Source organism: Maniola hyperantus, chromosome 25 (assembly GCF_902806685.2).
Source record: "Maniola hyperantus chromosome 25, iAphHyp1.2, whole genome shotgun sequence".
Taxonomy (NCBI): domain Eukaryota; kingdom Metazoa; phylum Arthropoda; class Insecta; order Lepidoptera; family Nymphalidae; genus Maniola; species Maniola hyperantus.
Window position 1 is genome coordinate 378117 of NC_048560.1, and position 15434 is coordinate 393550.

General features: G+C 40.3%; 1 protein-coding gene across 3 annotated transcripts in view; it reads left to right on the top strand.

Annotated features, from left to right (window-relative positions):
* Pu (GTP cyclohydrolase punch) overlaps positions 1–15434 on the top strand; it is a 47285-nt gene that overhangs the window by 14379 nt on the left and 17472 nt on the right. Inside the window, exon 1 of one of the 3 annotated variants that reach the window (XM_034981778.2) lies at positions 8647–8778. The exons of the other annotated variants lie outside the window; for them this stretch is intronic. The gene's annotated coding sequence lies outside the window, so the exon portion shown is untranslated. Of the gene's footprint in view, positions 1–8646; positions 8779–15434 lie in introns of those variants that run through there. 3 annotated transcript variants of the gene reach the window in all.

Consider the following 15434-nt stretch of genomic DNA (forward strand, 5'->3'; position numbering starts at 1 on the left):
ATTATGTTCTCAAAGGTGTGTGAAGTAGACTACCACGCTACCACGCTGGCCATGTGCGGATTGGTAGAATACTACGCACATGGCCAGCGTGGTAGACTATGGCCAAAACCCTTGTCATTCAGAGAGGAGACCCGTGCTCTGTAGTGAGCCGGCGATGAGTTAATGATGATCTGAAGGAATCCCCGTTTCCTTCATGTGACAAATAAGGTACAGGTAAGTAGGTACTTAGATTTGTTAAATTGTGACGTCATTCTACGTCATGTTTGTTTGCGCAAGACAACGATTTAATTTTCTTATGTTTTGGTGACGATGCAGTATCAAATAAAAGCCTTGCTGGTTCTTCTCGGTAGGAATGGTTTTTAGGGTTCCGTAGGCGACTGGCAAAAAACGGAACCCTTGTAGATTCATCATGTCTGTCTGTCTGTCCGTCCGTATGTCATAGCCACTTTTTTCCGTCACCCACGCTCGCCCGCACTAAGCTAGCGCGGGGGTTGTGCGGGTGTGCGGGCCATTTCCTCCCCGATTGCCATCTCGACCTGTTGCGTACTTATACCACACGTATACACATTTGAAGACGTCATTTGACGTCACCGCCGCGCCGCACCGTTATGTGCATCTATATAAAATTCAAAGTCCTGACTGACTGACATATATATCAACGCAGAGCCTAAACCACTGGTCCTAGAGACATGAAATTTTGAGGGTGTGTTCTTTGTCTTTAGTAGGTATCCACTAAGAAAAGATTTTTCGAAATTCTACCCCTAAGTGGGTTAAATAGCGAATGAAAGTTGGTATGAAAGTCCGTCATGTTTCAAGTTATTTGCATGAAAATTGGTGTTTGGGGTTTCGGCCACTAATGGAGAAATACGTGTTCCAGGATTTTTGGAAATTCACCCCCCACCTCGATTTTCTAAATTCCACCCGAGTGCAGCCGGGGCGGGTTAGCTAGTTCAAACATAAAATACCTACAACGTAATGTGACGTCACGTAATTAGCATACGACAAAATGATTCGTCACTCCGTCACTTATGTTGTACGAAACGGGGATTTTCGTCGATTCGACGAAGAGTCCATGTTTATATTTGTTTATGTAGTCTTATTTACCTTACGACCCTTTTTTTAAAAAAAAAAATTAAGTGTTTATCTACACTTGAACGAAATTACGAGCTAAAAGGTACGTAGGTAGGTCTTATAGCACACGTAAGGGGAAAAACTTAGATTAATTATTCTAAGAAGAAAAATTTGAAAACCGTGAATTTGTGGTTACAACGCAAAAAAATTAAAAAGTGGTCATGAACAATTATTTAATTAGTATTTTCATCTTTTAAAGTAAGATTAATAATACTAAGTGGGGTATCATAAGAAAGGGCTCTACCTGTACCTACATTCTAAAACAGATTTTTATTTATTTTTATGCATTATAGTTTTTGATTTATCGTACAAAATGTCGAAAAATACTATTGCAGTACGGAACCCTCGGTGCGCGAGTCTGACTCGCACTTGGCCGGTTTTTTGGATCAATGTGTACTATGCGGAACCTAACAGCTTTCACTGTCCTCTTAAAAAAACACCATGTGGTTTAACCCAGGCAGTTTTCCTGCTACTTTTGACTGATGGGGGTTTTCCTCCAGGTAAAATCCCGGCATACCTAGGTCTAGATTTAAATTTAGTTTTTTTGCTAATGAAGTGATAATAGTCTAGTGGTTAAGACTTCTGCCTTCCATTCGAAAGGTCTGGGGTTCGATCCCGGGCGCGCACCTCTAACTTTTCGACGGTGTGTGCGTTTTTAAGCAGCTAAATACACAGTGTAACCCGAACGCTAGCAAAAACGAAAACAGGTGATAGTACTGATGGTTACTGGTATGATACCACAAAAAAAACGCGAAAATAAATAAAAAAATCCTATATTTTGTAAAAGGTTACGATGCATTGCGCGCTATGCGCTATACATTGAGGGGTTGAAAAATATTAAATTCACTAATACATAGTACATACTACAAAATGAAGCGAATGGTTATTGGTATTGGATTGTGTTTAGGTAGGTATTATAACTACTACGCTAAGTTTTTGCTAGCGTTCTGGTTACACCCTGTATAACTTGCTTTGACGGTTAAGGAATCGATCGTGAGAAAACCTGCATGTCTGAGAGTTCACTATAGCACAGGTAGATACTGAACAGTCCGTTCACAAACTTTTCCCCTGACGGTATATGTTGGCACCATTGCAAATCACACAATAATAAACCCTAAGCTCTAAGGAATAAAACAAACAAAGCAATGGTGCCAATATGACGGCAGGAGAAAAGTTATAGTGAACGGACTGTACATTAGTGTTTCAATGTCATTGACTTAACATATATTCTGTGACTTAACACACGGTAAGTACTCTCCATTTCCATTATTTTGCTGACAACTCTGTGACGTAACGTGTTGTTATAAAGGTCTGTACGCACCTGAGCTGCGCTGCGCGTCGCTTCAGTCCGACTGCAGGGCGCGTCACTTCAGGCCGCTCACGGTACCTACCGCACTACAACTGCAGTACGCGGCAGCTCGCGTCACTTGCGCGTCACTTCTATGCCCGATCGCGTACGAACAACGACGTCGCAAGATGAGCGACATTGAAGAGGGAAAGGGTGGAAGCCGACATCCTAGGGGATTGGGAATTTTGAGGATAAACTTCAATCCCGTCATGTGCCAAAATTAAAACTACGTTATTTATTTTGAGGTCGATCACGCCTTTACATTAAATACTTAACTCGATGCGCGTGTATCTTATCCGAGCGCTGACGCATTCTGAAGCGACGCGACGCGCCGCTGCACAGAGCGTTACTGCGCTGCGCTTCACAATATTCTCCCAGCAGCGACGCGCGGCAACGCGCGGTGAAGCGCTGTGCAGCGCCGCTCGAGTGCGAAATGCGCCATACAAAATGATAGAAATAATATTTTGTCGCTCTGTGCCGCGCCCTGCAGTGACGCGCAGCGCAGCTTAGGTGCGTACAGACCTTTAAAGTCAATGACCATGCTGCCATGCTGCGATGTTGGCTGTTACCTTTGCCCGCGATTTCATCCGCGTGGATTTGTTTTAGGTTCCGTACTAATAGGAACCCTAAAAGTTTCATCCAGTCCGCTGGCGACATACAGACAGACGGCTGTCTGTATGTCGCAGCCATTTAAAAATATACTTTGTTGTAATATTATGTTAACTATGTGGGTATGCTACAAAACTATTTATAATAAAGTGTCAGTTCCCATCAAGTGCTCGTTTGATTCACAACATGGTGACAGCGGTGAACGTAATTAAAGAATAATTACGCGTGTATAGTTGTGTAATGTTCGTAAAAATAAATTTTGGATGCAGTGTGCAGTGATAAGTAAAGAATAAAGATGGAACACGCGAGGCCGCCAGCGGAATTATGCCTGGAAGGTGGGCCGGCGTGCCGTGCAACTGCATGGCGAAAATGGCGCCAGCAGTTTTATGTATTTTTAAAAGCAGCCGGCGTCCACAAGGAATCTACGGATGTTCAGGCCAGCCTACTAGTCAACTTAATTGGACCTGAAGGTTATGATATTTATACGACGTTCAAATACACAAAAGATGAAACTCGTGAAAACATTGATATATTAGTAAAAAAATTCAATGAACACTTTGGCACAAAACAAAACACAACTATGGTTCGTTTCAAGTTTTTTACCCGAAATCAAGAATCTGGCGAATCGATTGACGATTACGTAACGGCCTTGAAAATTTTATCACAACATTGCGAATTCGAGCACTTAGAGGAAGGTCTTATTCGGGATCGAATAGTTTGCGGCGTATTGGATAGCAAAGTACGAGATAGGTTACTGAGATCAGAAGAGTTAACTCTGCAAGGTGCCCTTAAGATATGCCGGGCTAATGAGATGTCGATTGAAGAGAAACAGAACATCGAAGGCACCAAGACGAAGACTGATGAGCCGTGTGCGTCATCATCGACGTCAGTGGACATGATACGAGGCGCGCGCACAAGCGGTCGAGCCGGCGGCTGGGCGCCGCGAACTCGGCGCGGGCGCGGCTGGGCGCGCGGTGGCGGCGGCGCTCGGGGCGCTGTGGCTCGCGCTCCGCCTCGGGGATCCTCGACGGACGCGGCGTCGCGGTCTTGTAACAAATGTGGCGGATTTCAGTGCGATGGTGGTTATTATTGCCCGGCGCGCGGGGCTTTGTGTTTCCTTTGTCGATCTATCGGGCACTTTCAAAAAGTTTGTGTAAATTCACGAAAAAATGTGTATCAAATACACAACACACACAACAGTGATACGGATGAAGAATGCTATGTAATCTCGACAGTCGAAGGTGATTTAACTTTTAAGGACAGCAACAGATGGTATGAAACTTTACAATTACTTAATAGTGTTCAAAGGGAAAAATTTAAACTCGATACTGGATCGGACCTTAACGTTATATCTTTGCAAAAATATAAACAATTAGGTTTTCATTTATCATCCTTACATCAAAATAACGTTAGGGCTCAATCTTTTTGTGGTTCTAAAATACCTATACTGGGTTCGTGTTACCTTACTTGGATATATAAAAATAGTCTATATAACCTTAATTTTTGCATTTGTAAATATGACTGTGAGAGCGTGTTAGGCAAATATGCTTGTGAGGAGTTAGGTATTGTTAAACGTGTATTCTCTATAAATATAGATCAATATACGGATTTGTTTAAAGGATTAGGTAAGTTACCGGGCGAGTATAAGATTATTATTGATTCAGGAGTACAACCGTCGGTCTGTCCTGTCAGAAAAATACCTATCGGTGTTCGTGATAAGTTAAAAGTGGAACTAAAGCGTATGGAAGATATGGGTGTTATAAGGAAAGTATCTCATCCTACCGATTGGGTGAACGCGATAGTAGTGGTAGCCAAGAAAAACGGTAGTAGTATACGTGTTTGTCTCGATCCGAGACCGCTAAACCGAGCGGTGCGGCGCGCGCATTACCCGCTACCTACACTCACGGAAATAGCCGTCAAGCTGCAGGGCGCGCGATATTTCAGCAAGCTAGATGCTCGTTCGGGGTACTGGATGATACAGATTGATGACGAGAGCGCAGATTTATGCACGTTTGGAACACCCTTTGGACGATATCAGTTTTTGCGCTTACCTTACGGAATTAATTGCGCCTCGGAGGTGTTTCACGCTCGAGTGCGGCAACTCCTGGAAGATCTGGAGGGTGTAGATTCGTTCGTGGATGATATCATCGTATGGGGTACGACTAAGGCGCAGCACGATGAAAGATTAAAATGTTTATTAGAAAGGGCAAGGCAAGTAGGTATAAAATTTAATAAAGAAAAGTGTGAGTTCAGCGTACAGGAAGTGAGCTATCTAGGGCACACGTTCAGCTCGAAGGGCATGGCAATCGACAGAAGCAAGATAAAGGCTATCGAAGACATGCCTACGCCTCAAAATAGGTCCGCTTTAGAACGGTTCTTAGGCATGGTTAACTATTTGTCTAAATTTATCACGAATTACTCTGAAATGGCATCACCTCTGCGCAGCTTATTGAAAAAAGACGTAGTGTGGTGTTGGGAAGAAGCACATGATAACGCCGTGCGTGAGTTGAAGCGGAAGATATGCGCAGCGCCCGTGCTGGCGCTGTACTCGCCGCGCGAGCCAGTGCTGCTGTCCGTGGACGCCAGCTCGCACGCACTGGGCGCTGTGCTGCTGCAGGCGGGCCGCCCCGTGGAATTTGCGTCCTCCACCCTTACCGACACGCAAACCAGGTATGCGCAGATAGAAAAGGAGTTGCTTGCCATTGTATTTGCTTTAGAGCGATTTCATCAGTATCTGTTCGGCCGGGGTGACATCACAGTCGAAACGGATCATAAGCCTTTAGAAGCCCTGTTTAATAAACCGTTAGATGCGGTGCCTGCGCGTTTGCAGCGCATGATGCTACGAATTCAAGGTTATAACTTTAAGGTAGTGTATAAGCCAGGGAAATATATGTTCGTTGCGGACACTCTGTCGCGCGCTCCCCTGCCGGAGCTGATGAATAGTAATGTATCGGTCGAAGTCGAGGCGCAGTCATGTTTTGTAATTAATAACGTCCGATTTACTGATGAAAAAATTGAATTAGTTAAAAAAGGTGTCGAGTCGGATAAGGAATGCCAAACTATTATCAAGTACATAAAAGATGGGTGGCCAGTAAATAAATATGATGTCGATGAAAGTGTGCGCCAATTATGGTCTTACAGAGAAACTTTTGAATACATAGATAATATTATTTTAAAAGATAATTTGGTTTACATACCTCGAAGTCTTCGTGCAGAAATGATAAACCGTGTTCATGAAGGTCACATGGGCATCGATCGGTGCAAGCGGCGCGCTCGAGCGGTAATGTTTTGGCCGGGCATGTCGCGCGACGTGGAATGCGCGGTGCGCCGGTGTGCAACGTGCGCGCAGCACGCGCCCCGACCTTCGCGAGAACCCATGATACCACACGAGATACCGGACATCCCGTGGTCGAAGGTAGGCTCGGATATTTTTCAGTATCGAAATAAAAACTTTTTGATTCTCGTAGATTATTTTTCAAACTTTATAGAGGTCAGTTCGCTCAGTAGTATAGGAAGCAAAGCGGTCATACAAGCCATGAAGGATCAATTCGCTAGGCATGGTATTCCAGCGCAACTGGTTACTGACAACGGACCGGCTTATTGCTCAAAGGAATTTGCCGATTTCCGGACAAAATGGGGGTTTTCTCATATCACTACGTCACCCAACTATCCTCAAGCTAATGGCCGAAGTGAAAAAAGCGTAAGAAACATTAAAAACATGTTAATTAAAGCGACTAATTCAGGTTCAGACTTTTATTTGGGTTTGCTGAACTTTAGAGCATGTCCACGCGATGGGTTGAGTTCTCCAGCTGAACTGCTCATGGGGCGCAGATTAAATACTAGGCTTCCGGCGCACGAGCAATCCCTTAGACCCTGCCGTGATAACACCTCGGATCACCAAAGCATCTTACGTAAGCAGGCTAAGAGTAAAATTTATTACGATCAGCATTCGCGAATTTTGGCTGACCTAGTACCGGGACAGAATGTTGTTATGGTCGATGAAGGTAAACGTAAGCGTGCTGTAGTGCAAAGTGCAGCGCCTCATCCGCGCTCGTACTTTGTCAAGGACAATGTGTCCGGGAGGCGATACAGACGAAATAGACGTCACTTACTTCTCATGCCACCAGTTGAAGCTTCCGCAACGGAGGAAGATAAGTGGAGTGACGCAGAAAATCAGGATATTGGTTCTACTGCTACTACTACCGCGGAAACCCTTCCGGTCCATGATAATGAGAATGCATTAAATAATGAAAATATAATAACAGCACGCAGACCGGCGGCTGTCAAGGCTCGCATGAATTTAAAATATATGAAATGATGATATTGTATATTAATGTATAGTATCATAATAGATTAGATTTAAATATAAACAGCTAAATATAATATGTTAATATTTAAGATTGAAGTACGTATATTAAAATGTATACCTAATATCAGCCCAATTTATAATTATTATATTGTACTCTTAGCTTTATAAAAATAAGGGGAAAGATGTTGTAATATTATGTTAACTATGTGGGTATGCTACAAAACTATTTATAATAAAGTGTCAGTTCCCATCAAGTGCTCGTTTGATTCACAACATACTTTAAGAACTGTAAGGTTGTAAAACACAGTTATCTATAAGTCCTGTTACCGCTCGCGCTCTATACAGATTACAGATAGATATTAACATAAAAGAAAAAAAATTGTTCATCCCATGGAGATGATACCATGATGATGATGATGAATGCGAAAGTGTATCTGTCTGTCTGTCTGTCTGCTAGCCTTTCACGTCACGGCCCATCTGTTCAACTGATTTTGACAAAATTTGGTACTGGGAAGGACATAGGCTACTTTTTATCCCGGAAAATCAAATAGTTCTTACGCGATTGATAATAACCTAAATCCACGCGGACAAAGTCGCAGGCATCATCTAGTTTTAAATAATTTAAAACTTATTTTTAAATAATTATGAACTATCCTAGACAATTTTTTGAAAAAACAGTACCGTCATGAAATAATGACCAACAAAGTTTTTAACAACTGGCATGGTTATCCCAATTCCCAATCCTATGCAAGTTCGCACTACGGAACCCTAAAAAGGAAACTTGAGGTTTTGCATAAATGTTTTCCCTGTAACGTAGAACCTACATTTTTATTATCAAAATAAAAAAATCAAAATTAAATAATTTATTCAAAAGCACTTTCTGATTGTCAGTTTTTGGATTTGCAAGATAATAATATAGTGGTGATAATTTTTACGGAAACGTATATAACACATATAAGTAAGTACAAATCCAAATTAATTTAAGATAAAAGTCAGTAATTTAAGTTATCCTGAAAGCAACATTAATTAATAAATTAATGAAACAATCTTGTGCTTTGCAAGAAACGATTTATTTCACAAAATATTGTTACAAATGAATGAACGTAACTGTACTAAGAAACTTAGGTAGGTACTTAATAAAATCCACGTTCCTGAAAAACCCCGCCAAATCCAACAGGTTCCTAAACGTGACGTCGGCATATCGATTTTTCCAGTTTTCACACAAGCGCGCTGGCATAAAATCATCTGTTGATCGAACAAAACACCAGTCAGCCATAAGTGTGAGACGCGGACACGCGTTTCCGAACGACATCTTTCATTTTTTTATTACATTCTGTATAATCTGTGCTTCGTAATCTTCATATTGACAGGCAAACATTTCGTAAGTAAATAAAACATAGTGTTCGAAATTTAAAGTGCGGTTTGCGCGCGGTTTTTTCTTCCTGTGACAGTGATTTTTTTAATTAATCAAAGAGTTTGGATAAATCCTCTTTGGTAAAATTATTTGAATGTAAATAATAGTGTTCCATTTTCAAGTGCGGATTGCCCGGGGATTTTTTGCATGTGTTGCGTGGTTCCGTAGTAAACAAGGAACCCTTATAGTTTCGCCATGTCCGTCCGTCTGTCCGTCCATCCGTCCGTCCGTCCGTCCTCGGTTAATCTCAGAGACTATTAGTGCTAGAAATCTGTAATTTGGCAAGGGTATAAATATTTAATCACGCCGACAAAGTTGTGAAATAAAATTTTGATAAATATTTTTTTAGGGTAGCTCCCTCCCCCTTACATGTAAAGTGGGGATAATTTTTTTTCTCGTCTACCCCATAGTGTGGGGTATCGTTGAATAGGTCTTTTAAAATACTGTTGGTGTGGGAACATCATTTTTCGATTTCTAGATCCATTTGTAAAATATGATGTTTTAAAGTGCTAATTTTTATTAGAGTCATGTCCCCCCCCCTCATCTCCAAGCCAAATGTTAGTATATAGGAACGTGAAAAAATTCACAGCAGTAGTATATTCTAAACTATCATGGCTAAGTAGGGTTTACAGGTTAAGCAGTTATATCTGTATTTCGAGGATTGTGACTACGGAACCCTACACTGCGTGTGGCCCGCTACGCACTTGGCCGGTTTTATTTGAAGATACGAAAGAGGTTTTGTTTTAGATTATGTACCAAAGAGGTTTTATTTAAGTAACTATACTAAGGAGAATGCAGTTTAGAAATTATATGATATCTACAATCATCGCAACTGTTGTTATTGGCTGAATTGTAAGAACTTTACACAAACTTTTTGTAATTTTTTTTGTAAAATTCTTACAAAAACTGTGCCTAGTTGAACAGCGTCAGCCAATCGGGGATTGTGATTATTGAATATTACATTATTATTTATTAATGAAAGGAATACCTTTCGTAAATACGTATTGTACGAAAGAAGGTACCTTTCCTTTTAACTAATTATCGTTATAATATATTATGTAAGTACCTATTCAAGTGCGGATCGCGTTTTTTTTTGTCAGGTCATAGAAAGATTTTTTATTCAAATACCTACACTTTGAAACAAGTGCTTTTGAATCGTCACTGAATTTACTATCTTTTATTTTTAGTACCTACTTAATATTTAAGGTAGTTAAGTTTACTTATTAAGTTTTATTTTACTCAGTTTGGCATAATATTAAGCCAAATAAATACCTATGTCAAATCAAATCGAGTAAGTAAACATTGATAAATACGAAACATGAAAAATGCAAATTACTCAAAACTTTAATTCATTTTTATACTTGAAGATTTTTAATGTATTAAATTGCCGCACGTTGAAAGAGATAGAAAATATGTCTGAAAAGAAGATAAAATCAGAAACTATTAGTTATACCTTGAAAGTGACATTATTTGACATAGTAATTAATTATTGATACGTCAAAGCCAATGTCAAGTACCTACCTAGGCTTTTTACGAAAGCTTCCGTTTCCTGTTTTGTTTGACCCAACCTTATCGTTTTTACGTCGTCAAGCCGCTTGACCATCTCGGGAAACTCGGGATCTCTTTAGGGCCGCTATTTCCAATATTTTTTAGTGTGAAACCCACAGTCCAAATTTCAAGTTTCTAGCCCCAGCGTTTTAAAGACTTTGCGTTAATAGATCAGCAATCAGTTAGACAGTCAGGATAAATCTTTTTATAATATACAGTGCAACAATGGTCTCTTGGCACTTGTATGACATTGACATGGGGGCGCTGTTGGAGAACAAAGGCTTAGAATATTCAAATAAGAACAAAGGGGACACTTGACGGCAACGTTAGTTCCGATTTTCGCCACGCGCCAAGATAGCCTTGTCGCACTGTATGTATTGACTTATGGCCGGGACTATTCAAATGTCATTCTCCTATTTTACCCCCTTAGGGCGGTTACGCACTCATCCGATCCGAGTCCGTGAAATGAAAAATATAATAATTTACCAGACAAAATTCGCAACATAAACAATGAAAATAAATTCAACAAAACATTAAAAAACTTTTTATTAGAAAAGGGCTTCTATGCCGTAAATGATTTCCAAAACGACGAACATAAAAATAAATAATAATATGGGTCTCCCTACTAAGCTTAAGGTCTAAGGACCAAATTGCGACACCCAAACTGGGTATCCATAATACTTTGTACATAATATGATGTAGTTTATGGAAATGCAATAAATTGAAATTCAAATTGAAATTGATGATGTGCCTTATTGTTTTATATGGGAGCTTATGACATACCTAATATTGTGTCGTAGATAATCGCTGGTATATTTTCACGGATGACGGATAGAACTCGGATGACAGAAGTGCAGCGTAATCGCCGTTAGGGGTTGAATTTTCAAAAATCCTTTCTTAATGGATGTGCACGTCATAATATCTGACGTTATACATCCCGATCCGTACAGTTGTTTGAGCTGTGCGTAATAGATCAGTCAGTCAGTTTTTCCTTTTATGCATTTAGATTATACCTAAATATCTTTAGGTATAATATATATCTGAGGTGCTAAATGTATATTAAATAATTAATTAATTACGTTACGCGGATTGTATAAAACCCAAATCATGAATGATTGAATCATCATAGTAGGTACCTACTTTCCGATCTTAATGCTTCACGTCATTAACACAAAGTTAATTAAAAAAACCGGCCAAGTGCGAGTCAGACTCGCGCACAGAGAGTTCCGTACTAGAGTCATATTTTTTCGACATTTTACACGATAAATCAAAAACTATTAAGCATGCATAAAAATAAATGAAAATCTGTTTTAGAATGTACATGAAAAGCCCTTTCATATGATACCCTACTTGGTATAGTAATCTTACTTTAGAAATTGAAAATACTTACTAATTATTAGTTCATGAACATTGAACACATTTTAATTTTTTTGAGTTATGGAAGCCCAAATTCTTACCAATACCAATCTACCAATCTGCACATGGCCAGCGTGGTAGACTATGGCCAAACCCTTCTCACTCTGAGAGGAGACCCGTGCTCTGTAGTGAGCCGGCGATGGGTTGATCATGATGATGATGATGATGAAGCCCAAATTCTTGGTTTTCAGATTTTTTCCTTTGCTTGTGCTATAATATCTAAATTTCATGATTCTAGATCAACGGGAAGTACGCTATAGGTTTTCTTGACAGACAGGCAACAAAGTGATATGTTATAAAGGTTCCTTTATTCCTTTTGAGGTACGGAACCCTAAAAAACACTAAAAATCTCAATTGACAAACCCAAGTCTATTAGACTTTAGTTTTGCTTAGCCGAGTCAAGGGCTAACTTGTATCTGATTTTTTTTTTAAATTGAAAATTCCACCCCTACGGGAGTAAACTAGGTGTTTGAAATTTGTGTAGTCCACGCGGACGAAGTCGCGGCCATAAATTAGTTAAAATATGAAAACTTAAGTGCCAAAGTGCTGAAAAGGTTACCTACCTACAAATAAATTAACTAGGTCAAGCTCTAGTGCTGGAATTCGGTATTTTTAAAATAACATCGCAAGCATATCCGGAAAAATACTAGCTAATTGCTTTAATCACTCAGTCTACCTAGTTCATAGTTGCTACATTCCTATTTACATATCACAACTCTAATCTATATCTATACTTCTATACTAATAGGTAAATAAAATTAAAGTGTATGTCTGTAATTTCGAAATAACTACCTCATAATTAAGCTCATAATATAGATATTTGAACGGAATCACACGTTTTTAAATTTTTGTCTCTCTGTCTGTATGTTTGAACGGGCTAATCTTTGTAACGGCTGAACCTATTTTGACGGGACTTTCACAGACAAGTAAAGGATTAACCAGGGAGTAACATAGGCTACTTTTTAACCGACTTTCAAAAAAATCGAATTCTCCAAGATTTCTGAACCGATTTTTGTAATTTGTTTTTAATCGACAGAGCAACTTTGCGATACTGTAAAATAAAAAAATTTGGATTCCAACTCCTCAATCCTGATGCTGTGCAGGACCTGACCACCAAAACTGATGGGATTTTCAAACTTTCGGTTATAAATTTGATATTGGAGGTACCTACCAAGTACCAAGTAAAGACTATTTGAACTCGAGGACTGATTGACTGACTGTCTGACTAACTAATTGACGGACTGATCTAACAACGCACAGCTCAAACTGCTGGACGGTCGGTCTGAAATTTTGCATGTAGATTGTAGATAGCTATTGTGACGCAGACATCCGATAAGAAAGGATTTTTGAAAATTCAACCTCTGAGGGTGTAAAATAGGGGTGTTGTGTAGTTCACGCGGGAAAAGTTACGGGCATAAGCTAGTTTATTATAAGTTAAGGACCTAAGCAAGGTCCTTAGTAAACCACGCGGTCAAACTGTGACAAATAGATATAAAATAAACAAGGTATTATAACGGATAATTCGTAAAACTTCTAAGTACGAAACGGCCTTCTAGCAAAAGTGAATGTTCGTCCTTTACCTTAACGCGGTACAGTCGGGTTCAGAGAAAGGCATCCATAATCCTACAGAATTAAGTTTTATAGTTGTTTGTAAGTTAATCCAATCCAATCCATCAACTTCTCTACGTGATCTAATCAGGAATGAGGAGATCCGTAGGAGAACTAGAGTAACCGACATAGCTCAACGGGCTGCGAAGCTGAAGTGGCAATGGGCAGGACACATAGTTCGTATAACCGATAGACGTTGGGGTTCCAAGGTGCTGGAATGGCGACCTCGCACCGGAAGACGCAGCGTTGGAAGACCCCCCCACTAGGTGGACGGACGACATCAGACGAGTCGCTGGATCCAGGCGACGCAATACCTTGGCGTGTGGAAGTCCCTACAAGAGACCTATGTCCAGCAGTGGACGTCTATTGGTTGATGATGATGATGATAATGATGATGATGATGAATCCATCAACCTGTAGGGCGATTGTCTAAAACCTGCATCAATCATTATTACAATCTCAATTGTTCTGATTGGCTGAATTTGTGCGATTCTTGTTGCAACAATACATTGTGGTCAATAGTGAGCGAGCATTAACCAATCAGAGATGATTGCGATCGTGACATTGTAGCTGTCAAACAACCGCGGTAGGGCCACTGTTTGCGTCCACTGTTGGACACAGGCCTTTCCAAGAGCGCGCCACCAAACACGGTGCTCCGCCTTCCTCATCCATCCGCTCCCCACCTTCCGCTGGACCTTCCCCAGCCCGCTGGACCGTTGACCTTCTTCAGGTCATCGGTCCAGCGGGCTGGGGGTCGTCCCACACTGCGCTTACCGGTACGCGGTGTCCACTCCAGAACGTCTGCCCCATAGGCCGTCGGTTCTGCGACAGACATGACCTGCCCATTGCCACTTCAGCCCGCTAATCCTTTGAACTATGACGACGAATTTCCTCGTTCCGGATTTTATCCCTGAGAGTGACACCCAACATAGCTCGCTCCATAGCGCGCTGAGCGACTGTAAGTTAATAAAACTGTCAAAATAAAATTTTGAAAATTCTAAATCAGAGGAAGCATTATCGATATGGAGTCCCAAAATAGTTTTTTTTTATATTTTTGTCTGTGCACGCTTCACGCTGAAATTACTGAATGGAAATTGCAACTTAGGTTAGGCAGGTTAGTGGATATTTATCCCAAGAAAAATAGCGTTTGTTCGGGATAGGGAAATATATTTTTGTCGTTTTTACTCCATAACTCCGTCGAATCTTAACCGTTTTTTTTGAAAACCGAAATTCACGCGGACAAAGTCGCGGGCATCACCTAACCCATACTAATATTGTAAATGCGAAAGTGTGTCTGTCCGTCTGTCTGTTAGCTTTTCACGGCTCACCCGTTTAACTGATTTTGACGAAATTTGGTACAGAGATAGCTTGCATCCCGGGGAAGAACATATGCTACTTTTTATCCCGGAAAATTGAAGAGTTCCCACGGGATTTTACAAACCTAAATCCACGCGGACGAAGTCGCGGGCATCGTCTAGTAGGTTTAATAAAGATGTTACTTGCAAAAAATACGTTTATCAACAATAACATCGCATAGTAAGTAGGTACATAGTATATACATATATATTATAACGACATGAACTGGTTGAACTAGATCATTAGCTACAGACAGCCCTACCTATTATAAATGGCATTGACTCCGTTAACATACATCCTACTATGATTTATAATATATCTTGCAATAAATCGAGGTACTTCCGAATTATTTATTTATCATACTATTCAATATGTATTAAGTTTTTTTTAAAGAATATTATCCAAGTTAAATGACTAATATTCCCCTTTCCTCTCCAACTAAGCGTCAAGCTTGTGCTAGGAGTAGGTACGACAATAGTGCAACGGGCGGGGTTTGAACCGTCGACCTTTCGGTTTTCATTCCACTCCTTTATAAGTATATATCAATAGAGCAGTTCAATTCAGGTGTAAACTTATATATCTTCTTAAATATATAAAACGAAAAGGTGACTGACTGACTGATGTATCAACGCACAGCTCTAACTACTGGACGGATCAGGTTGAAATTTGGCATGCAGATAGCTATTATGACGTAG